The 26,225-nt window shown below is 37.9% G+C and overlaps 1 protein-coding gene and 1 pseudogene across 1 annotated transcript; one reads left to right on the top strand and one right to left on the bottom strand.

Moving 5' to 3' along the window:
* The window catches only part of NLGN1 (neuroligin 1), a gene marked incomplete at its 3' end in the record, with an annotated part of 2,013,512 nt that overhangs the window by 1,121,847 nt on the left and 865,440 nt on the right, over positions 1–26,225 (bottom strand).
* On the top strand, positions 5,030–6,029 carry LOC308515178 (glyceraldehyde-3-phosphate dehydrogenase-like; annotated as a pseudogene). Its single transcript has one exon. The product of its transcript is annotated as a glyceraldehyde-3-phosphate dehydrogenase-like (transcript).

Genomic DNA, 26,225 nt, shown 5'->3' with positions numbered 1-26,225 from the left:
ACCCCTTAAATATATGCACATTACTATTTATCAACTATCCTATCTAATAAAAGAGTAATATGCAAATTGACCATCACTCCAACACACAAGATGGCTGCCCCCATGTAGTCACAGATGGCCAGTAGGGGAGGGCTGTTGGAAGGGACCAGGCCGACAAGGGAGGGCAGTTGGGGGCGACCAGGCCGGCAAGGGAGGGCAGTTAGGGGTGACTGGGCCAGTAGGGGAGGGCAGCTGGGGGCAACCAGTCCTGCAGTGGAGGGCAGTTAGGGGTGACCACGCTGGCAGGGGAGGGCAGTTGGGGGCAATCGGGCCAACAGGGTTGCAGTTAGGCATTGATCAGGCTGGCAGGGGAGTGGTTAGGGGGTGATCAGGCTGGCAGGCAGGCGAGCGGTTGGGAACCAGCAGTCCTGGATTGTGAGAGAAATGTCCAACTGCCCGTTTAGGCCCAGTCCCACAGGGGTAGTCAGACATCCCTCAAGGGGTCCCAGATTGGAGAGGGTGCAGGCTGGGCTGAAGGACACACACCCCTCTGTACGAATTTCATGCACCGGGCCTCTAGTACCTTAATAAAACTATCAAAAATAAAATAAGCTTCTAAAATGTTAGGATTCACTGATTTTCACTTGAATCATTTAACATGATTAGATCAAAAATGTTTATTTTCCTTCCAAGATATTATTCATCAGATTCATCTTTCAGTTTCTGTCATTATACTGTAGCACTAAAAAGTATCAGAATTAAATGCACTGTCACATATTTAAGTCAAAGTGTTCTAATTTTTAAAATGATCACAAGCAATAAACTAGGAATGGGGACAATCATTTATTCACTGGGAAAAAGTGTGTTACATCTATACCATATAATAAGATACTTAAAAGTTTAACTATTCTAATCTTGAGTATTGAACAGACCCTAGCATAAATAAATAGATGGCCAAAGTATTCCTTTCTTTAACTCAATTCTAATGTGTGTGTGTGTGGGTGTGTGTGTGCGTGCGTGTGTGTGTAACAGTGTATCTATCTATATAAAGTAAGCTAACATCAGTGAACACATATCTTTAACATTAGGAGAGAATTCAATGTCTCACATTCTAGGCAACAAGAAAATAAACCCTTACAGTTTATGATCATGAAAATAGCCAAGAAATGAGTCAAATACATTATCAGCATCTAATGTCAACAAGAGAGAGCCAAAGGGCTAATGAAAGTTACATTTTCTCTTTGGCATATTCCACTTTTTGATATGTGGCCAATGTTTTAATAGCACACCAAGTGAGAAAAATTTAGGGTGGGGACAGTATGTGCACAGACTGAGTTGAGGGATACTGAGGAGGTCAGATAACACATCAATGCAGCTGGCCCTCGGACTGTTCACTAGTCAGCCTATAAGAGCCAGAGGTGCCTCACCCAGAGCAGCTCACAAACCACAAGAAAGCATCTCTGGGGTTCAAGAGCACAAGCTTCATACAATCAGAAAATTTTAGAGCTGGGAAGGCTCTGAGAGGGCATGTAGTTCAGTGTCCACAAATCCGCAGGTAGTTGCTGCAGTTCAGTGATTCTATGAACTTCTTGCAATCATAAGCAAAGTTGTTGTGTATACTTTCATAAGAACCACGGATCTAGTGCAATAATTCCATTTAACTAAGAGCAACCAGTTTCACTGATATTAAATCCCAGATCACTGGTGCTCAACTGGAGAGAGGATCTCCAGTCCCAGTTACTTGTTTTTCCTATCCTACTACATTGCCTCCTATTAAATATTAAAAACCTTAACTTCAGCAGAAACAGACAGACATCTGGGATCCCTAATCCCTGATTCTCTAAAAGATTACCCCCTGTGTAATCACTTAATAAGCTCTCCATGAGTGAATTTTTACTGTCCTTCCTTGTCCAAATGCCTAATATCATCTAACCTGTGCAATGTCTGTGTTCTGGCAGCCCTTGCAATTGACACAAGTATGTACTCACGCCCTAGCGGTATGTCAGAAACCAAAATTAGTCTGCCAGAATATTCAAGGAAGTAATTAGAAGAATATAAAAAAGTTTTGAGAATATGTGTTCATGGAGAGGGCTGTGTGGTTACTATGAGTGCATTATATATAGTTGAAGCTGAGCAAATGTTTGTTGAACTGAATTAAATTGAATAAACCATCTAATAAATGGTCACCCTGCCCATTCCCAAAGAAAGAATCCTTGCTCAAGAAATGTCCTCCTTATGAATGCACAAAGGCTATTAAAAAAAACAAAAAACAAAAAAAAAGTAGTTTTACTTAAGCAACTCCATGCATATTGATAAATCTTTTGCGTTATTCCAAAATGGCTCTTAATTTACAAATAAATGCCAAAATGTTTTTATGTTGAATAAATTAACAGGAATTTATCACACACACACACACACACACACACACACACATATCTCCTGCAAGATATTTTGGCTAATATTAAGAATTTCTCATCAAACTAATAACACCATTAAATTCACTTTCAAAGGTTTAACTGTGGTCTTTAGGTTCTAGTAATATATTGACGACTTGGGCAAGTTGACACTGGACTAAACATCAATTTGTACAAAGTAAATTCTGCAAAACCTGCTTCTTTTCCTATATTAACTATTGTGATTAGTGGCATTATAATTTATCTAGTCCCCAATCCAAAACGTTTACTAAACTTTCCCTCATCTAAAATATCGACTGAATAACGATATCCAAGCAAATATATCTTATAAACATCAAATTAATGCATTCTTTTTTTCCATGGTCATTATCTGATTGTAAGCCCTAATCGCCCTGAGCTTGAACTGAGAGGATCTCCTATCTTTAATTGCTTCAATTCTAGCTTTTCCTGTATGTGGATCAGAATTAATTTTCTAAAAAGTAAATTCTCAGAAACATTGTTAGAGATTGTCACTAGGGGGAAGTCTTCTTTTCCAGAGGTTAAATTTAAATTGCCATAAATCGTACAACTGCGCATTTCTGAATATATTAGAACATATACGTCTTGTCAAAACACAAAATTTCCCCTTCTAAATCAGTTGTATCTGAAAACACAACCAATGTCTATAAAATATATTGTTAAATATAACTTTAAAAGTTTCATCATAAATATATCATAAAGTTTCCAAATGCAAAATGAAAAATAAGCCATATTTCAAACAACTGATAATTGAGGTAAATGGCCATTTTCTTTTCTGCTAAATGTAGTAACCTCCTCTCAAGTGCTCATTATACTCATCCTGCATAGATAGATATAGCCAATGGCTTTTCTCCATTAATCAATGTAGCCCCTTTTCTTTCATTTTTTTTTTTACCATTTTTATACTACAGTTGTTCCTTAACAGTTCCCACAGAAAAACTCATGAATAGCAGTGAAAAGCAAAACAAAACCTGAAAGAATAGTTCCTTAGGACACTATTCACTACTCTATAATGTTCATAAACCAAGAATGCTAAGTCTCTTTAGCTCACTGACTTGCCAGTTTTAATCCTTCCCTAGAGGAAATCTATGTGTGGGTAATTTTTGCTCGAGGGCCCTTGCGGATTTGTTCCTGATAATAAGAACTGAACAGTTAAGCTAGAGCATGCAAAATCCTGCTCTGGAAATATGTTTTTTAATGCTGTAGCTGTTATTATTTCAAAAACAAATTAAACCAGGGAGTTCTGAAGAAAGCTAATTAACCAATTTAAGCAGCAACTTAATGCAAATCACTGTCCCTTAACTTTCACTCAACATGATGCTCTGTGGTTCTAAGATGTCAATCTCTAAGTGTGCAACCATAACAAGTGACTGTTTAAAAATGACTCATGGTGCCTATATAAGCATTCCATTGGGACACACATATTAAGTATGAGTCTTGATTTATTTTTACTTCCTACCTTTGTCATGTGGCTTTATTTCTTCAATGTCCTGTTAGAAACAAAATACAACAATGAGTAGAAAGAGCACAGAGCTAAGGATCCTCTAAAAAGAGAGTTCAACCCTAGCTCCATATCAAGGAAAGCATATTTGGCCCAACACTAGTTACATGAAAGAATTACCATAAAGAGACTCTTTCCTAAATTGAAGACTATATGCACATTTTGGATGATTCTGCTGTATGTTTTGCTCTTTAATTTTCATAGAACTTTAGTCCTCATTGTAAGTGGTAGGGGGTCAATTTTAACAGGAAATATTTAGTCAGACCTAGCTGAAAAGACATCTGGTTCCTGAGGCTTCCACACCTACCCTAGACCAGGAGTCCTCAAACTATGGCCCGCAGGCCACATGCTAATACAAATATTGTATTTGTTCCCGTTTTGTGTTTTTTTTTTACTTCAAAATAAGATATATGCAGTGTGCATAGGAATTTGTTCATAGTTTTTTTTTAAACTATAGTCTGGCCCTCCAGCAGTCTGAGGGACAGTGAACTGGCCCCCTGTTTAAAAATTTTGAGGACCCCTGCCCTAGACAATTGGTTTCTTGGTCCTATTTCCTACTTAAAACACTTACATTTGCTGAGTGAAGTTCAATTGGATATAATTCGTGAAATCACTTCATTCAATGCATAAACAAGTATCCAGGGATCAGTAGAAAAAAATGAACACAATGCAATAAATAAATACAGATTCTGACAAGTAGAAAATAGTTTATAAGAAAAGAAATGTAAGATGGGAAACCATAAAAATCTTAGAAGACTCCATAGGCAGCAAAATATTAGACATGTGTCATATCAATATCTTTACCAATACAGCTACTAGGGCATTGGAAACTAAGGAGAAACTAAACAAATGGGACTACATCAAAATAAAAAGATTCTGCACAGCAAAACAAACCATCAGCAAAACAAGAAAGCCCACTGCATGGGAGAACATATTTGCTAATGTTATCTCTGATAAGGGTTTAATCTCCAAAATTTACAGGGAACTCATACAACTTAACAAAAGGAAGATAAGCAACTCAAACAAAAAATGGACAAAGGTCCGGCTCTCTGTGCCTCCTGTTCATCAGACAGCCTCTCCTCCTGCGCTGTGCCGGCAGCCACAACCCTGAGACACAATGGTGAAGGTTGGAGTGAGTGGATTTGGCCGCACTGGGTGCCTGGTCACCAGGGCTGCTTTTAACTCTGGCAATGTGGATATTGTCGCCGTCAATGACCCCTTCATTGACCTCAACTACATTGTCTACATGTTCCAGTATGATTCTACTCATGGCAAGTTCTAAGGCACAGTCAAGGCTGAGAACGGGAAGCTTGTCATCAATGGGAAGTCTATCTCCATCTTCCAGGAGCGAGATCCCACCAACATCAAATGGGGTGAAGCTGGTGCTGAGTATGTTGTGGAGTGCATCAGTGTCTTCACTACCATGGAGAAGGCTTGGGCTCCCTTGAAGGGCGGAGCCAAGAGGGTCATCATCTCTGCCCCTTCTGCGAACGCCCCCATGTTTGTGATGCGTGTGAACCATGACAAGTATGACAACTCCCTCAAGATTGTCAGCAATGCCTCCTGCACCACCAACTGCTTGGCCCCCCTGGCCAAGGCCATCCATGACAACTTGGCATCGTGGAGGGACTCATGACCACAGTCCATGCCATCATCGCCATCCAGAAGACCGTGGATGGTCCCCCTGGGAAGCTGTGGCGTGATGCCTGAGGGGCTACCCAGAACATCATCCCTGCTTCTACTGGCGCTGCCAAGGCGGTGGGCAAGGTCATCCCTGAAATGAATGGGAACTTCACTGGCATGGCTTTCCGTGTCCCAACCCCCAATGTGTCCGTTGTGGATCTGACCTTCTGCCTGGAGAAAGCTGCCAAATACAATGATATCAAGAAGGCAGTGAAGCAGGAATCAGAGGGCCCCCTCAAGGACACCCTGGGCTATACTGAGGACCAGGTTGTCTCCTGCAACTTTAACAGTGATACCCACTCCTCCATCTTTGATACTGGGGCTGGCATTGCTCTCAATGACACTCTGTCAAGCTCATATCCTGGTATAACCATGAATTTGCCTAAAGCAACAGGGTGGTGGACCTTATGGTCCACATGGCCTCCAAGGAGTAAGAATCCCCTGGACCACCAGCCCCAGCAAGAGGAAGAGAGGCCCTCAGCTGCTGGGGAGTCCTTGCCCCAGGTTGATCCCCAACACACTGAGAATCTCCTGACCACCGTTTCCATCCCAGACCCCCTGAAGAAGGGGAGGGGTGTAGGGAGCCCTACTTTGACATGCCCCATCAATAAAGTTCACTGTACCCAGCGGGGGGGGGGGGGGGGAATGGGCAAAGGACCTAAATAGACACTTTTCGAAAGTGGACATACAGAAGACCAAGAGACATATGAAAACATGCTCAAAGCCACTAATCATCCAAGAGAGATGCAAATCAAAATGACAATAAGGTACATCTCATACCTGTCAGAATGGGTCAGAATGGCTATCATCAACAAATCAACAAATGACAAGTGCTGGCGAGGATGCAGAGAAAAAGGAACCCTCGTGCACTGCTGGTGGGAATACAGACTGGTGCAGCCACTGTGGAGAACAGCATGGAGTTTCCTCAAAAAAAAAAAAAAATGGAACCCCCATATGACCCAGTGATCCCACTTCTAGGAATATATCCCAAGAAATCAGAAACACCTATCAGAAAGGATATATGTACTCCTATGTTCATAGCAGCACAATTTACAATAGCTAAGATTTGGAAACAGCCTAAGTACCCATTACCAGATGAGTGGATCAAAAAACATTGGTACATCTACACAATGGAATACTATGCTGCTGTGAAAAATAAAGAACTCTTACCATTCACAACAGCATGGATGGACCTGGAGAGCATTATGCTAAGCGAAATAAGCCAGTCAAAGAAATATAAATATCGCGTGATTTCACGCATTTGTAGAATATAATGAACAATGTAAACTGATGAACAAAAATAAATCCAGAGCCCCTAACTGGTTTGGCTCAGTGGATAGAGTGTTGGCCTGTGGACTCAAGGGTCCCAGGTTCGATTCCAATCAAGGGCATGTACCTGGGTTGCGGGCACATCCCCACTGGGAGGTGTGCAGGAGGCAGCTGATCGATGTTTCTCTCTCATCAATGTTTCTAACTCTCTATCCTTCTCCCTTCCTCTCTGTAAAAAATCAATAAAATATATTTTTAAGAAAATCCAGAGACACAGAGGCATCAAACAGACAGTCAAACCTCAGAGGGAAGGCAGGGGAGGGTGGGAGAGGAGGGATGTAAGAGATCAACCAAAGGACTTGTATGCATGCATATAAGCATAACCCATGGACACAGACAGTAGCAGGGTGAGGGCATGTGCTGGGGGGTGAGAGCACCCAGGGAGAGGTCAATGGGGGAAAAGGGAGACTTGTGTAATACTTGAAACAATAAAGAATTTAAATTTTTTAAAAAGAGAATTAACTCATATCAGACCTTTTACTTATGCCTGTTAAAGTATAGTAAATAAATATAGTAAAATATAACATGCAAAATGTATAGTTTATTTCAAAGTTTATACAGCACACAAACATGTTTTAAGAATCATACTCATTTCTAGGCATTTCTATACTAGAAAAAAAATTTTAAATGTAAAAATGAATGTACCACTTGAATAAACTTTGAGAGAACTGGAACATTATAATACAGCATTACAAGAGAGATTACATTAACTATAAGATGGAAATAAAACTAAAGAAAAGACAGGAAGCCCTAACCGCTTTGGCTCAGTGGATAGGGCGTTGGTCTCAGACTGAAGGGTACTGGGTTTGATTCTGGTCAAGGGCATGTACCTTGGTTGCGGGCGCATCCCCAGTAGGGGGTGTGTAGGAGGCAGCTGGTAGATGTTTCTCTCTCATCGATGTTTCTAACTCTCTATCCCTCTCCCTTCTTTTCTGTATAAACTCAATAAACTATATAAAAAAAGAACTTTATAATAAAAAAGTAAAAAGAAAAGACAGGAAGACTGAAAATGAGAAGGAAGAAATATGACAGGACCAATAAAAAGCAAGCATTAAATGAAAATAACAGCCCAACACAGAAAAAAATAAAGCACATAACTGATCTACATGAAGGTTTGGGCTATTACGCTCCTCTCCTGATGTGCACAGTTATTTCTATCAGTAATAACTGTCCTTTATGTAAAAAAAGAAAGCTGTTCTAGTTTTCTAATTTTCACCTTTGAATAAACAATCACAGGAACACATTTTTGGTAAAATCATCTAATACCTTAATAAACTCGAATGGGGTCTCTGACAAGTAATGATGTCATCACAAGGATTTAATTATTTCACTCATTAAGCACTATATTTAGAAAGAACAATTACATTTTTAATTGTTAAGAGTGTAGAAAGTAAATAAATAAAATGCATTAATATTTTGCTGTTAACTTTTAGACTATAGCAACTCAGTGTATGTTTCCCTTCATGGAACTAGGATTGTATTCTCTGGAATAACTTCAATTTCTGGTATCACTTAACCACCATTCCCTCTGCCCACCTCTTTGAATAACTCCGAACTGACAGTCTCATTTTTAATCTTAAAATCCCTACACCTACCACCAGGTTCTATGCCTTCTAGGGACACAATCTATTCTGTTTTGTTTTCTTTGTCTTGTTTTATTTTTTGATGGGCAGTTGAGTAGATGGATTGATGAACTAGGCTTACAAAAAAAAGTGGAAGAAATGGGAGGAAAGGTGTTCTATCTCTGAGCAGTTTCCTTGAGAAATAGCTTTTTATTATTCATACTTATCATTTTAGCGGTTAGTATGGTATCTGGAACATATTAAATCTTCAAATAATGTTTGCAGAATGAGTGCCCGATTTGTTGGCATTTCACAGACTGTGTGATTCTTTCACTGTAACAGTTTGTATCATCAATTAGAAACTGAGTCAATCCTTCCATAAATTACTCTCTTCTGTCCTTAGTCCCTACAACTACTTTTCTATGACACCAAAAGAAACTAATTGTATAAACTATGCATTAGACTTGTTATTTTTATGATTATCCCTTACATCTTATTCATTAATTTAATATTTTCTCTGAAATGGATTTTATATATGCTGCAACATCAGTATTGTCCACTTTGTTTTCTGCAAATAGTTCATTTTTGTTCCCTTTAAATTACTTTATGCAAATAAATTTAATCAAATCAGTCCATCTTTTCCTTAATGACATACTCTTTTGCCTTTAGACTTTGAAATTCCCTTCCAGATGTTTAATAAATATTCAATTTTACTTTTTTTGATTCATCAGTAGCTTGTTTTTTAAACTATTATCTTGGAATTTATTTTGCTATGAACTGTTAAGTGACAAGCTAAATATTTTCCCAATCCCTATGAAAATGTCTCTCCTCCCACATTTGAGTTGTTTCCTTGATAATCTTTTTTTTTTTTTTTTTACATATGACCAAGTCTTATTCTGACAATGTCTATATCAAATTGTGAATGACTGATAAACAGGGAAGGATGGTGCCTGTGCTGCATCCAATACGATGGGGGAAAAAAATGCTAAGCATCTAATAAATGCTTCCTATTAACAAAATTCTCAACTATTTTACCTGCTCTGAGATTTCAATTAGAATGATGAAAATGCCTATGTAGTTCTTCTGTAGCATTCTAGAAGACCCTTGAAACCAAAACACCTGTCTCACTCATTTTCAGATCCTACATTTAGTACAGTGCCTGACCCAGACATTCAACAAGCATTGGAGAAAGGAACATAATTATGATAAGTCTGAAAAAGAGGGTCCTATGAGAAAGAAAGAAGGGGTTAGAAAAGGAACATACATGCATACCCCATGGACAGACAGGGACAGTAGTTTGATGAAGGCCAAGGGAGGTAAAGGTGAATGTGGGTGGAGGTGTGCAAAGGATGGAGAGAAGGGGACATCTGCAATTATGTCAAAATTAAAAATTTTAAATAAAAATGTAAAATTAATAAATAAATGTAAGAAAGTGAAAGATTATTTTTCTCAGTAAATAAAAATTTAAGTGGTAGTAGGAGAATTTTAAAAGAAAGAAAAGTATAAAATACAGATTTCATCAACCGTCTATTCACTCCAATTACTATGTAAATATTACTGACTTTCAAATACTCTCATTTATAGGTTAGGTTGGTTCACACAGTAATGACAAAAATCACTGGCAAAATACACTTTCATTCTCATTCCTCATTAACTACTAACTATAATTCTTCAGTCAAAAATTCTCATCTCTAATATGACTTGAGAATGTTTCATTTATAAATGGAAACTTGTGACCTGAATTTTCAAACTCAATCCTCATGACTACATTCAGTGTTTTTAAAAGAATCTTACTTTCAACTTTGTTAATTAAAATTTGTGAATCAATAGCCTGAAGAAATTTTCACTAGAAATATGTTATATTCAGTGAGGCATTATTTAGAGAACGTTATGCAATTTCCATTAAGCTGCGTTGTGAAGGATGCTTTTTATATTAGTCTCAAAATATGAATTTATCAAATAACATCTAATTCAATAGTGAATTCCAAAACAAATAGATAATTTTTTATCTTTATTAGCCCAAGGTCATTATTACCATATCAGTCCTTTACACCTCACTCTCCCCATTACCCCCCACAGCAAAACAAAACAAAGACACCTCCTGCAACTTTTATATCATTCTCATGAGATAAGGAAATATCTTAATGACTAATTTAATTTGTAATGGCCCTTAAATATGTCTAAGCACATTATTATCTTTTCAGTAAGAACAACTGGTTGGCAAGTAAACAGAGTAATCCTGAAAGGGAAATACTTCAGTCTCCCACCTATGAAACCCCATTCCATTGACATATACTAGTAAAATAAGTAAAGTTCACGGGAAGAAAAAGGTTTCATTTAGAAAGTCAGGTGATTCTTACTATTAGCCAGAGGAGAAAATAACATGTGATTATGGCTCTTGACACTGAAAAGTGAGTATAGAACTGAAAGGTCCTTTGTAGAGTTGACTTAGTTAAGCAGAAAATGGTATTTTCTTAGGGCAGATTACCTCAGATTGCCAGAAAGGTCTTCAAAATTCAACATTCCTGTAGCCTCTCTGCCTTCTGGCTGAGATCAAACGCAGTAACAATCCTCAATCACTAACCAGATCCACTGGTTCAAGCTGACCAGCAGGGCAGGGCAAACAGTAGGAGATGAGGCAAGTTCACCAAGGTAAGTATTATTAGCCCCATTCTGCAAATTTGGAAATTTAGTCTTGAAGTTTTTAACAAACATAGGGAAAATCATAGGGCTAACTGGAGAGGGTGTTGGCCTTTGGACACAAATCCCTCTAATTCCAAAGACTATGCCCTTTATACTGGGCCACATTCATGCTTCTGTCAGAAAATAAAAATAAATTAAAAAAATATATTTATACAGTCCTAGGTTGAAAATTATAGGATTCAACCCGAGTTGATATTTTCATCTATCCTATCCCCATTGAAGGTAGTGATATCGGAAAATACGTAAACACAAATATGGGAAGGGAACATCGGGTTCTAAACAATACTTGAGATTCATACCACTGTGAGATACAATGCATGCTTAGTGGTGTAGGCTGAGACTATGATGGTTGGCAGAAAACAATGATGTTGTCCTCAACTTTAATAAAATAATACACTAAAGCAAAGAAACAAAGAGATCTCAAAATTTGAAAACAAAGAGAAACACTATAAATGGAATTTTGTGATGACTCCCTCTTTCTGTGATTCTCACTAATCCCCACATACACACACACACAATGGCATACACTGGTACTCTCCGAAGACAAGTCTGGTTTCCAGGGCCTTGTTTCCTCAAGCATCCTGAGCAATGCTGTGCACTTAGTCGGTCAATAAACACTTGCTGAATGAATGGAAACAAATGATACTGAAAATGAAACTATTCAATTCCTATTTACTTCTATCAAACAGAATGATCTTCAAACGGGACAAGGTATAATAAACATGATTAAGAACTAACTGAAGGCTAAGATAGACGGCGAGACAGGAAGAGCACCCGGCTGCCTTACACAAATGATTTCAATTCCTCAGTCCCAGACAAATTGTAACTCAGAATTTTCTCATGAAGTACAGATGTGATCACTGAATGTGCCAGAAGATAGAGACTAGAAAATAAATCCTGATTCTCAAAAAAGGCAATTTCATAAGGATAAAATTAAGATTCCTAAGAGATTCCTTAGAGCGTAAGCCCTAAATAAAAATGTTTTGGTTCCACCATATTCATTTGTAATTTGTGGGAGATATTTTAGGTGCTTATAAGCACAAATGAATATATGTTTTCATATTCCCCTTTTACACGGGAGTCTTATCACATAATTTTCTGAACTTTGTTTTTTTTTCACATGATACTAAATCATAGTTTTTCATTTCAATATTTATTTTTTAATTTATTATATAAAGTTTTACATATGTCTCCTTTTTCTCTGATTGACACCCACCCCCACCCCCCCCACCTCCAGCCATTCCCACCCTGGGCAAACCTCCACCGCCTCAGTGTCTGTGTCCATTGGCTATGCTAATATGCATGCATACAAGTCCTTTGGTTGCTCTCTAACACCCCCCTCCCCTACTATTTGTCTCTGGATCTATTCTTGTTCATCAAATTATGTTGATCATTATATCCCACATATGAGTGAGATCATGTGATATTTATCTTTCTCCAACTGGCTTATTTCTCTTAGCATAATGCTCTCCAGTTCCATCCATGCTGTTGCAATTGGTAAAAGTTCCGTCTTTTTTATCCCATTTCACAATATGTAAACAGCTTCATCATTTTATATAGCTACATAGTATTCCATTTTTTTAAAATAAAGTTGTTCATTTAACCAGTACCTAATTGATGGCTATTCAGGATGTTTCCAATCATTACTATTATAAACAATGTCATAACAAGCAACCTTATAAATACATCATGTCTCACGTCTAAGTATACATATAGAAATAGAAATGCTGTATTAAGAGGTAAATGCAATCAAAAGTTTAATAAATATTAACAAATTGCTCTCCAAATGACTGATATTTTAGGCTCCCACCAGCAATACATGAGAGTCCTTTAATTCCATGGGCTTCTACCATGCAGTGAGTTCCACAGTGCTTTCATGTGAAAGCCTTACATTCCTAGATAGAATATATAAATCACAAAGAAAAAAAAACATTCTAATAAGTTCTGCATTCATTAATCTAAGACGTTGCCGACAATGGACAATATACTAAAAACATCATTGGGAATTATGAGTTCACCAAAGTTCTGTGAAAGAAAAGAAAAGTTATATCAGTAACCGTAACACTAAGAAATTATTGTTTAACAATAAGTACTCAGATGCCCTGGTATGAAACCCAATCTCCCTTAACATAACCCCTCCAACCCAAATTCTATTGAGGTTGATGCTAAAGGGCAAGTTGTTACATGGGCTAACCCACACCTTAAGCAAAATGAATGTTTCCTATGATTTACCTTCTTCATTGGGAGTCTTAATAATTATGTTTAATACACCATGCTGCTAGGTCACAGCAGACACATTCCACACAAAAAAAATGAATACTGTGTCCTTCCCTTGATGCTTTCCTTAATTGCCCCATAGGACAAATGAAACAAGACTACCAACTAGCATAATGTAAGTGCAATTTGAAAATTAGTACTGGTCACCTAAATCCATTTTATCCTTGCTTTATAGTAACAGAATTTAAGCTGAATGAATGGGCACCTTATAGAGACTGCCCTTCCCAGCTTCCTTGAAGCCATATGTAGTCATGTGTCTAAGTTCTAACCAATGGAATGTAAAAATGTTGGCCACTTGCTTAAAAGGAAATTGCGTGCCTTGTACTTCTGCCCTTTCTTCCCTTTTCTAAAACTAGAATGCAGACATGGTAGTGATTCAGATTCAACCTTGCAGGCAAGGACAACTTCTAAGATAAAATAAACTTGGGACTAGTAACCTTGTGAGGCTAACCTCTTTGACAGCCTGGACCACCCTACCATCAATTTGTGAAAAAATAAGCTACTATCTTATTTGACCCAACGTAAGTGTTTGGTGTCTTTGTAATAGCAACCTTATCTCTACAAATACACACACAAAAAGGCACATACACTAAAGATTGAGCAGTAGAAGCATTAAGAAAAGTGAAAAACTTGGGGAGAGGAGCAAGATGGCGGCGGTATAGGCAGACGCGTCCCAGGTCGTGTCCCGGAGCAAATGGAGTGAGCAGCTGAAACTAGTAACATCCACCCCAAATTGGCGAATGGCTCAGCTGGTGAGACGGTTTGCAGCCGGGAAGAGCAGAACTCCCCTGGAAAGGTAAAAAAAACAGGGATTTGGGCAGGAAAGTTTGCCAGACCTCTGAACCCAGAGAGTCGGAGGGAGACCCGGTGGCAGACAGCCGAGTCCCTTGGGACAGGCACAGCCCCTGAAGGGGGTAGGAGAACCGCGGGATTCCTGGCGCCGCTGGGGAAATTGAGAGCTGGGTTCTGTGATCACAGAGGACTGAGCCTAAAGGGGGCAGCCTGAAGAGCTGACCAGACCATGCAGTCCCGGTAAGAGAAGAAGCTTACAGAAACCAAGCCTATCCCGTTTCCGCGGCCGGCGTTTGTTTGTTTTTACTGAATCCTGTTCATGGGACATTTCGGATACAGACACTCACCTGTGCTGAAGAGAGGGAGAGTGTGCGGAGGAGTGGAATCTGGGGAGAGACTGAGGAGAGAAGGGGGGCCGGGAGAGGTGGCAGCGAATTGAGTGCTGAGACACCCCTGAGCCCAGGACTGGGGCAGCCATTCTCTCCGGAGAGTGAGACTCCTCCCCCTATCCCCCAGGCAAGGAGCACAGCCACACCCAGATTCCACCCTGTAGGAGATCAAGGATTAAAATAACCTGATCAGTCCCTGGGAGTTAACGGGGTCAGGCCTATAGAGGGATTTTCAATCCCAGCAACAACACAGCCCCGGTAACTAACTATTACGCAGCCAGCTCTGGGCAGTGAACTTCCACTGGACAGAGAGGCCCTATAGCAGCCGTGGGCAAACTACGGCCCGCGGGCCAGATCCGGCCCGTTTGAAATGAATAAAACTTAAAAAAAAAAAAGACCGTGCCCTTTAATGTAATGATGTTTATTTTGAATTTATATTAGTTCACACAAACACTCCATCCATGCTTTTGTTCCGGCCCTCCGGTCCAGTTTAAGAACCCATTGTGGCCCTCTAGTAAAAAAGTTTACCCACCCCTGCCCTATAGCCTCAGAGACCAACCCCAGAACACTGCCACCCAGAGGCTGACCCACAAACTGACTCTTTGCTAAACACAAAATAAGGCAGTCTGGGAAACAAATGCGGCTTGCTTTAAAATAAGGACTGTGGTTTACAACACAGAGGAACAGTGTATCGCAGGGAAACTCAACACTCTCCTGAATACCTGGCAGGTCTAAGGCGAGCCACACTGAAGAATAGAAGAATCGAAGGACCTTCACTACTGCAATTTTTTTTTTCTTTTTTCACCTTTTAACTAAGAAACCAATTTTTTTTCTTTTTTGTTTCTTTTCTTCTTTTTTTTTCTTTTTTTTTCATCTTTTTTCCATCACCTGATTTTACCCTTTTAATTACTACCTTCTTATTTTTAACCAGTATTATTACTGCTACCATTTTACCATTTTTTTTTAAAGTGCCATTTTATTTTCTCTTTATTTTATTTTGGGTTAGTGTTCTCCATTCTATTTTCATCGTTATATTATTGGTTGTTTCCAGTTTGTATTCATCTCCAGGGAGCTGTTGCTGGAATTTGTTGGGATTAATGGCTGTTCTATAGGAGTATTCTCCTCATTTAAAAAAGTCTCTTCCCCTCTTCCACTTCATTCTCTCTTTTCGCTCTTTTTTTTTTCTCTTTTCTTTTCTTTTCTCGCTTTTATTTTCCCCCCTCCTTTTTCCCAATTTCATTTTTGCACTCCTTTTTTTGGTCCCTACTTTTCTTTTCTTTTTTCTCTTTTATCTTTTTCTCCTCCTTCTTCCTTGTCCCCTAATTCTCTTAATTCAGGTGGTCACCTTTATTTGGGGTTATTAATATCGTGAATATATTTGTGTATAGTGCCTGGTACGTGGTGCCTTGTTGTGTTGTATTTTGTGCCTTTAAGTCAATGCAGCAGATCCAAACAACAGCAACCTCCTGAGCACCAACACCCTCTGCTGAGGAACAGCAGCTGTACGTGAAACCTCGCCCCACCAGCCAGAAGAGCCACCACAGCTGTGAACAGCACCCACCAGAGGAGCTGCTGTCAACTGAAGAGCAGCTGCTACCACAACCGCCCGAAGAGCAACCACAGACCAAGGAGTCACTGCCACCAAGGGAGCAACCACTGAACGACTCAACGTCTAGATATGTCAGTGAGATCAAACATGGGTAGACAAAGAAACCCCCAAAGGAAAGAGAAGGAGGACTCTCCAGAAAAGCAGATAAGTAATACAGAGGCATGCAACATGACAGAAAAAGAATTCAGAATAAGGGTCCTAGAGTGCATAAACCGGATGGAAGAAAAAATCGACAACCTCTGCAAGAAGCAAGAAGAAACAGATGAAAAAATCGATAACATATGGAAGAAGCTAGAAGAAACAGATGAAAAAATCAACAACTTAAGTAAGACCCAAGAAGAAATGAAGAGTGATATAGCTGCAATGAAAACTCCATTGAAAGTATCAACAGCAGACTAGGAGAAGCGGAGGACCAAATTAGTGAATTAGAAGACAAGGAAGCAAAACACACCCAAAATGTACTGCAATTGGAGAAAAAAATTAAAAGACAGGAGGAGAGCCTAAGGGAGCTTTGGGACAACATGAAACGAAACAACATACGAATAATAGGGGTACCAGAACAACAGAAGGATGAACAAGGATTAGAAAACCTATTAGAAGAAATAATATCAGAAAACTTCCCTGAGGTGGGGAAGAAAAAAGTCACACAAGCCCAGAGAGTCCCAAACAAGGTGAACCCGAAAAGACCCACACCAAGACACATCATAATTACCATGGCAAATGTTCAGGACAAAGAGAGAATCTTACAGGCTGCAAGAGAGAGACGGAAAGTTACATACAAGGGATCTCCCATTAGATTGTCAAATGATTTCTCAACAGAAACACATCAGGCCAGAAAAGAATGGACAGAAATTTACAAAGTGATGCAAAGCAAAAGACTGAATCCAAGAATACTCTATCCAGCAAGGCTATCATTCAAACTTGAAGGGGAAATAAGAAGTTTCACAGACAAAAAAAGGCTAAGGGAGTTTATCACCACCAAGCCAGCAATGCAAGGAATGCTAAAGGGACTGGTATAAAAATAAGAAATAAAAAGCTCAGAAAGAAAACAGCCACACAAAAACAGAAATGGCTACAAACAAGTACCTTTCAATAATAACTTTAAACGTAAACGGACTAAATGCTCCAAACAAAAGACATCGAGTGGCTGAATGGATAAAAAAACATGACCCATACATCTGCTGTCTACAAGAAACCCACCTCATTAGAAGGGACTCACACAGACTGAAAGTGAAAGGATGGAAAAATATCTTTCAGGCAAATGGAAAGGAAAAGAAAGCTGGGGTAGCAATACTTATATCGGACAAAATAGACCTCAAAGTGAAGGCCATAACAAGAGATAAGGAAGGCCACTTCATAATACTAAAGGGATCAATACAACAAGAAGATATAACTCTGGTAAACATATATGCACCCAATGCAGGAGCACCCAAATTCATAAAAAAACTCCTAGAAGATATCAAAGGAGAGATCGACAACAATACAATCATAGTAGGGGACTTTAATACACCACTGACAACACTGGATAAGCCCTCTAGACAAACAATCAGCAAAGATACAGCAATCCTAAATGACTCACTAGATCAGATGGACTTAATAGACATCTTCAAAACACTTCACCCCAAAGCCAGGGAATATACATTCTACTCAAATGCTCATAAGACATATTCAAAAATAGACCATATATTGGGTCACAAGCAAAGTATCCCCAAATTCAAGAAGATTGAAATCATAAAAAGCGTCTTCGCAGACCACAATGGCATAATATTAGAAATAAACTACAATAAAAACAACCCAAAATACTCAAACACCTGGAAGCTGAATAGCATGCTATTAAATATTGATTGGGTTACCAATGAAATCAAAGAAGAAATTTGAAACATCCTGGAAACTAATGACAATGAAAACACAACAATCCAAAACCTATGGGACACAATGAAAGCAGTCCTGAGAGGGAAGTGTATAGCTCTACAGGCCTATCTCAAAAAACAAGAAAAAATGGTAGTAAATCAGCTAACTCTACAACTCAAAGAATTAGAAAGAGAGCAACAAGAAAACCCCAGAGTGAGCAGAAGGAAGGAGATAATAAAGATTAGTGCAGAAATAAATGACATAGAGACCAAAAAAACAATACAGAAAATCAATGAAACCAAGAGCTGGTTCTTTGAAAGGATAAACAAGATTGACAAACCTCTAGCCAGACTCACCAAGAAGCAAAGAGAGAGGACCCAAATAAAGAAAATCAGAAACGATAGAGGCGAAATAACAACAGACCCCACAGAAATACAAATGATTGTTAAAAAATACTATGGACAGCTCTACTCCAACAAACTAGACAACCTGGAGGAAATGGACAAATTCTTAGAAAAATACAACATTCCAAAACTCAATCAGGAAGAATCTAAAAATCTCAACAGGCCAATAACTATGGAAGAAATTGAAGCAGTCATCAAAAAGCTTCCAGCAAACAAAAGCCTAGGACCAGACGGCTTCACAGGGGAGTTTTACCAAACATTCAAGGAAGAACTAAAACCTATCCTCCTCAGACTACTACAAAAAATTCAAGAGGAAGGAACACTTCCAAGCTCATTCTATGAAGCCAGCATCACCCTAATACCAAAACCAGGTAAAGACAACACAATGAAAGAGAATTACAGGCCAATATCCCTCATGAACATAGATGCCAAAATCCTCAACAAAATCTTAGCAAATCGGATCCAGCAGTACATCAGAAAGATCATACACCATGACCAAGTAGGATTTATCCCAGGGATGCAAGGATGGTACAATATCCGCAAATCAATAAACGTGATACATCACATAAACAAATTGAAAGAAAAAAACCACATGGTCATATCAATTGATGCAGAAAAAGCATTTGACAAAATTCAACACCCATTTTTGATAAAAGCTCTCAGCAAGGTGGGAGTAGAAGGATCATACCTCAACATAATAAAAGCCATATATGACAGGCCCACAGCCAACATCATACTCAATGGACAAAAACTAACACCATTTCCCCTAAGAACAGGAACAAGACAGGGATGCCCCCTCTCACCACTCCTGTTCAAAATAGTACTGGAAGTGTTAGCCATTGCAATTCGGCAAGAAGAAGAAATAAAAGGCATCCAAATTGGAAAAGAGGAAGTAAAACTGTCCTTATTTGCAGACGACATGATATTATACATACAAAACCCTAGAGACTCCATCAAAAAGCTACTAGACTTAATACATGAATTTGGCAATGTAGCAGGATACAAAATTAACCCCAAGAAATCTGAGGCATTTCTATACACCAATAGTGAACTTTCAGAAAGAGAGATTATAAAAACAATCCCGTTTACCATTGCACCAAAAAAATTAAGCTACCTAGGAATAAACTTAACTAAAGAGGTAAAAGAACTCTACTCAGAAAACTATAGGACGTTGAAAAAAGATATAGAGGAAGACATAAACAGATGGAAGAACATACCGTGTTCATGGATTGGTAGAATCAACATCATTAAAATGTCCATACTACCCATAGCAATCTATAAATTCAACGCACTTCCCATTAAAATACCAACGGCATACTTCAGAGATCTAGAACGAACTCTCCAAAAATTCATCTGGAATAAAAAAAGACCCCGAATAGCTACAGCAATCCTGAAAAAGACCAAAGTAGGTGGGATCTCAATACCAGATATCAAGTTGTATTACAAAGCCACTGTTCTCAAAACTGCCTGGTACTGGCATAAGAATAGGCATATAGATCAATGGAATAGAATAGAGAGCCCAGAAATCGGCCCGAACCAATATGCTCAATTAATATTTGACAAAGGAGGCAAGAACATTCAATGGAGCCAAGATAGTCTCTTCAATAAATGGTGTTGGGAAAATTGGACAGATATATGCAAGAAAATGAAACTAGACCACCAACTTACACCATACACAAAAATAAACTCAAACTGGATAAAGGACTTAAATGTACAACAGGAAACCATAAAAATTCTAGAAGAATCCAAAGGTAACAAAATCTCAGACATATGCCGAAGCAATTTCTTCACTGATACAGCTCCTAGGGCACTTGAAACTAAAGAGAAAATGAACAAATGGGACTACATCAAAATAAAAAGCTTCTGCACAGCAAAAGAAACCATCAACAAAACACCGAGAAAACCCACTGTGTGGGAAAGCATATTTGCCAATGTCATATCTGATAAGGGCCTAATCTCCAAAATTTATAGGGAACTCATACAACTCAACAAAGGAAGATAAACAATCCAATCAAAAAATGGGCAAAGGACCTAAATAGACACCTTTCAAAAGAGGACATTCAGAAGGCCAAGAGACATATGAAAACATGCTCAAAGTCACTAATCATCTGAGAGATGCAAATCAAAACAACAATGAGGTACCATCTCACACCTGTCAGACTGGCTATCATCAACAAATCAACAAACGACAAGTGCTGGAGAGGATGTGGAGAAAAAGGAACACTTGTGCACTGCTGGTGGGAATGCAGACTGGTGCAGCCACTATGGAAGACAGTATGGAGTTTCCTTAAAAAACTGAAAATGGAACTCCCATTTGACCCTGTGATCCCACTCCTAGGAATATATCCCAAGAAACCAGAAACACCAGTCAGAAAGGATATATGCACCCCTATGTTCATAGCAGCACAATTCACCATAGCTAAGATCTGGAAGCAGCCTAAGTGCCCATCAGTAGATGAATGGATTAGAAAACTGTGGTACATCTACACGATGGAATACTATGCTGCTCTAAAAAGGAAGGAACTCTTACCATTTGCAACGTCATGGATGGAACTGGAGAGCATTATGCTAAGTGAAATAAGCCAGTCAATGAAGGAAAAATACCACAGGATCTCACTCATTCATGGATAATAGAGACCATTATAAACTTTTGAACAATAATAGATACAGAGGCAGAGCTGCCTCAAACAGATTGTCAAACTGCAGCGGGAAGGCCGGGGAGGGTTGGGGGGCAGGAGGTAGGGGGGTAAGAGATCAACTAAAGGACTTGTATGCATGCATATAAGCATAACTAGTGGACATAAGACATTGGGGGATAGAGGAGGCTAGGGGACTGTCTAGGGCGGGGGGATAAAATGGACACATATGTAATACCCTTTGTAATACTTTAAGCAATAAATTAAAAATAAATAAATAAATAAAATAAAATCAAAAAAAAAAAAAGAAAAGTGAAAAACTTGAAATAAAAATAAAAGGAAAAAAGTGCATGCATCTTTTAGGCATCAGGGCATTAGACTACAAGAAATAAAGATGAGTATAAATTAATAAGCAGAAGGAAAACATTGAGGAACTAACCAAAATAAAAGACTGATATCAGAAACAGATATTTGCTATGCACATAAAATTGTTATAATTTAGGAAAAGCATTAGAAGGAAAAGTACATTGTATTTCAGACACCTGATTTTTTATTCAAATGATTACTCCACACGCAGAAAAGCATAGTAATTCAAATATAATTAACAACTGTATTTGGAAACATTTAAATTTGTTTGAACTTTCAATGGATTATATAACAAATTTGGTATCTTAGCTTGATTAAATAGTGACAAGTCAGTCTCTGTGAGAGATGATGTTGATACTCATTCAGTAAACATCATTGAATATGTACTGTGAACTAGACAGACAATTGTGCTGGACTTAGGGATGCAATGGTGAATAAAAAACAGTTCCTGTTTGGGAAAGGGTCACTAGCAAATTTTATTAATTGTGTTGACATGTGAAGATAAAAGTTTTCCAGTTCAACTGTGTAAAATTACTTTTTTAAGATCAATTATTTGAACAATTATTTTTAAGAAACATGCCCAAACTCTTTAATGCAAGCATTCTTCAAGAAAACGTGTTTTTTTTTGTTTGAAAAAAGATAAATTTCAAAATCATCAATACCTTTTAATCATTAAATCACTGTTCCTGAAGTAAGATACCAAGGTTTCTTAGATCTTTATAAATAACGCATCTTCTCAACAAATGTTATAAAACGCTTAAAAATGACAGTGTGATCACTTCTTCCTTTATATTCTACAAGAATTTATTCTAATTATTACACGGAGGAAAATATCAGCAATACTTTGATATTTCATGTAACATATTCACTTGAGAAGTGAATCACAATGATACTGTTGTAATTAACTGGAAAGGAACAAAGGGGAGGCCAGATAATATGGGCATGACATCTGTACCAGGAGGCTGCAGTTAAGCATTCTCCGGATCTGTTCCCTGCAGATCCTCGGGTCAGAGACTGGACAAAGAGAGAATCGACCCATGTCCAGTAAAGTCTAGGTGACAGGAAAAGGTGATTACCTGTCAGTCACACCTAGGAGCCGGTCATTAGCCAGAATAGGTGTGGCTATTGCCAGTGTATGAAACCTGAGCTACATAAGCTCCTCAACAAAGGGACTTTCCTCTCTTAGTTCTCCTGCTCTCTTGGGACTCTTGTTGCAGGGGGTGTTCTCTCACGCCCACAGTCATGTGGGCCTACACACAGTGGATTGATGGGCTGTGATTAGCCTGATGCTGTGCCAGACTCAACTCCACCATGGAATGGAAACTCTGGATACAGGCTTTGCTTCTAGCTCTACTGAAGCCCCAGCTGCACATTTTCCTAGACTAGTTTAAGGGAAATAGGACTTTTGAAACTGAGGGATATGACTTCTCACAAATAAAGCTTTCTACCACATCTCATATGCCCACAGGGACCTCTGGAAATTCTTTTTTCAGCGGCACCCCAAGAATCCCACTCCCACTAGCAATGGAGAAATTCCACCAGTGCACTTCTCAGATAGCAATAATAGTCTATCTTAAAGTATTATCTACTTGAAAATGACAGTTAATCCAGTAAAAATGATCTATATATGAATCTAATTTAACATTTACTTGTAATTCTGTCAAAACCAAACATTCCATTTAACTGGCTTTAATGCATTAAAATCCTGGAGTGACTGGTTATTATATTAGACAAATTCTGTCAAATGAAAACATAATTGCAACAATTTTATTTTTAAAAATTGTTTGAAGCTTACAAACTACCCTACCACTGCTATGTGAAGCAGAAATAAGTTTCTTCTTTAAGACAATGTGTATGGCATAATGACAAGACAGCCTTTGTTTCCCCTCGAAAAATGCCAGAAATTACAATAAGTAAATATAAGGGATTAGGGTAAAATCACACCCCAAAAAAAGAATCTAACAACTAATCTTAACATGATTTCATAGTTTAACTTATGGGTAAAGTTCTTCTACTATAAAACTGATCACTGTTTAACTTTAAACTAAAAGTTGTTACAGATATAGGTTAGAATATGGTACTATGGTCTCACATACTTTAAATACAAAACACTTATAAAGGACTTGAACATTAGTATGTGGAATCAGCCTACAAACTAAAGAAAATAAGATCTAAATCAAGAAAATAATAAAGGTTAAAACCAAGAAATATTGTAACTCAGAAATATTCAGTTTTCTGGAAATCCTTACTTTTTCTACCCATACATATCAGCTTCATAATTTCCAAAATTGGCCTTCTAACCTCTAGTGATTACTTTTAAATTTATTTCTTAATCAACTGCATTCTTTAGTCACATTTAGTTCTTTATAAACAGGTGCTTAAGAGAGAAAGTAATTTAAAAATCTGACTACAAAATTTAAAAAATGGAGGGAGATAATTATTAAACTGTAGCATTAAATTTAGTATTTAGTATTATTACACAAAAAGCCTTCAAATAAACATGCAAATCAGGTCTTCTTTACTCAACCTAATGCTTTTCTCCCCTTCCAATTTGATAGCTATTTCTTAAAATAAAGAGTATATGAAGGCCAGGGATGGGGTGGGAGCCAGGTGGAGGAGGGCAATGGGTGGGAAAAAAAGGGGGAGGGCATCTGTAATACTCTAAACAATAAAGATACATTTTTTAAAAAATAGAAATAAAATCACCATACAATACCAGTGCATACTGGTAGCTACATAAAACTGACTGAAAAAATTTAAAAAAAAAATGTATGCCAAATCATATCAGCTTATCTAACCAGCCTTCAACTTGACTTCCAGTCTTCTTGCCAAACTTGGCTGTGAGGTCCTTCTCATGTAGTTGATATTTTCCATTATCCTTTTATCTTTTTCTTTCGGTGTTACAACATTGCTCCTGTTTCCAGCAAGCCAAAGACTCTTTACAGAGCAGGACAAGTGCATACAGAGCAGAGATTGTTGAGAACCACAAGCAGTCCTGCTGGTTCTTCCCCACAGGAGATAATGTGCTCTAATGCAGATTTTGCTGGGTTCTCTGCAGGATCTCACAAAAATCTGTAAATCTCTCCTTCCAGACCCAGCAACAAAACTGTACTTTCCTATCTCTTGTGTACAACAGTTTGTTTTATGCGGCATTCATCTAAAGAAGGTGATTCACTTGGCCCAAGTTATCAGAGGCTGAACAGTCACTTTCACTTTAAGCTCTGCACGTTCTCATGGCTAATTAAAGCCCAGAGGTATATAGACTGTTCACAAATAACTTTATAATTATATGACAGAACAGTGACTTGGGATTATTGAATTACCATTTTTATAAACTAGAGTCTACAAGTATCTCTATGTTACAAATCAATCCAACAATTAAAAGGAAAACAAAAACTTAATTTCGTAAATCTAACTCTGTCATCTGCTTGGCTCATTTTAGCTAACTTCACTATGTGTTGTTCTAAAGCAGTGGTTCTCAACCTTCCTAATGCCGCGACCCTTTGATACAGTTCCTCATGTTGTGGTGACCCCCAATTTCATTGTTACAAATTGAACATAATTAAAGCATAGTGATTAATCACATAAACAATATGTAATTATACAAGTGTTTTCCGATGGTCTTAGGCGACCCCTGTGAAAGGGTCATCCGACCCCCAAAGGGGTCGCGACCCACAGGTTGAGAACCTCAGTTCTCAAGTGTCCTTTCACCTTTTCTTTCTTTCACTTCAAGAGTGTGCCGTGAGAGCAATGAACTCCCAACTCCAAGAAGCATATCCGGACACCTCTCTACCAACACTCTCTAAATTACAGACTTGCCAATTTTGACTCCAGATCTATCTTTATTTTTCAGAGCATCAGCCATTTCACATAGAGAAACATATACAATACCGAAAATTTTTCCATTTCATCTGAGTAACTTTTCATTGATTTTCATAGTACTTCTATTTCTGTTCCTAAAATTTTTTTAAAGACTCCATACTAATAGATATTTAAGTATTTTGAGAATTACTCTATTGTTAAATTAACTAAAAACCATAGGAAAAGAAAGTTCAATTATGATGTTAGTAAATTTGTGAAAACAACTTGGTTAAAAAATTGTGATTTGGTTTCCATTTGGAAAGATAGGGGATGCATCATTTTATTCAATTATTCATTAGAACTGTATTTGTGTTGAGTTCTATAGGGTTTTCCAACAACCAAAGAGAAAGGCACTAGTAATAACCATTCCTTAATGTAAATTACTAATAACATTAAAAAATAAATATTTCAGGAAAAATATTTAAAAACAAAAATCATAATTCTTCTATGAGCAAACAAATATTTTTCTAATGGCTCCATGTAAAACAATGGTATTAAATAAATAGAATATTAAAAATTAGAGTTATATTTGAAATGAAAACTGGAAAAGAGTGAATCACATCTTGTTATATAATAAACTTCTAAAAGAGTCTAAGTGAAATACCACCATAGAACACACAATTTCTTATTCCCACCTCAAATTATTCTTTTAATGAGATGTGAAGTTCATAGTACATAGTGACAGATAAGCCATTCATTCTTTAAAGTAATTTTAACATAGAGATATTTGAAGAATAAAACTCACACATACATGCATACACATACACACACAGAATATTTTCTTAGAATTATTTAACACATTAAGTGCCAAGCCTGTTTCGTCTTCCTTTCCATTTAGCCTGTGATATCCA

The sequence above is a fragment of the Myotis nattereri genome (genome assembly GCF_964212035.1).
Source record: "Myotis nattereri genome assembly, chromosome: 3".
Classification (NCBI taxonomy): domain Eukaryota; kingdom Metazoa; phylum Chordata; class Mammalia; order Chiroptera; family Vespertilionidae; genus Myotis; species Myotis nattereri.
The sequence above is the reverse complement of the archived record's forward strand: the minus strand, read 5'-3'. Positions and strand labels throughout refer to the sequence as shown.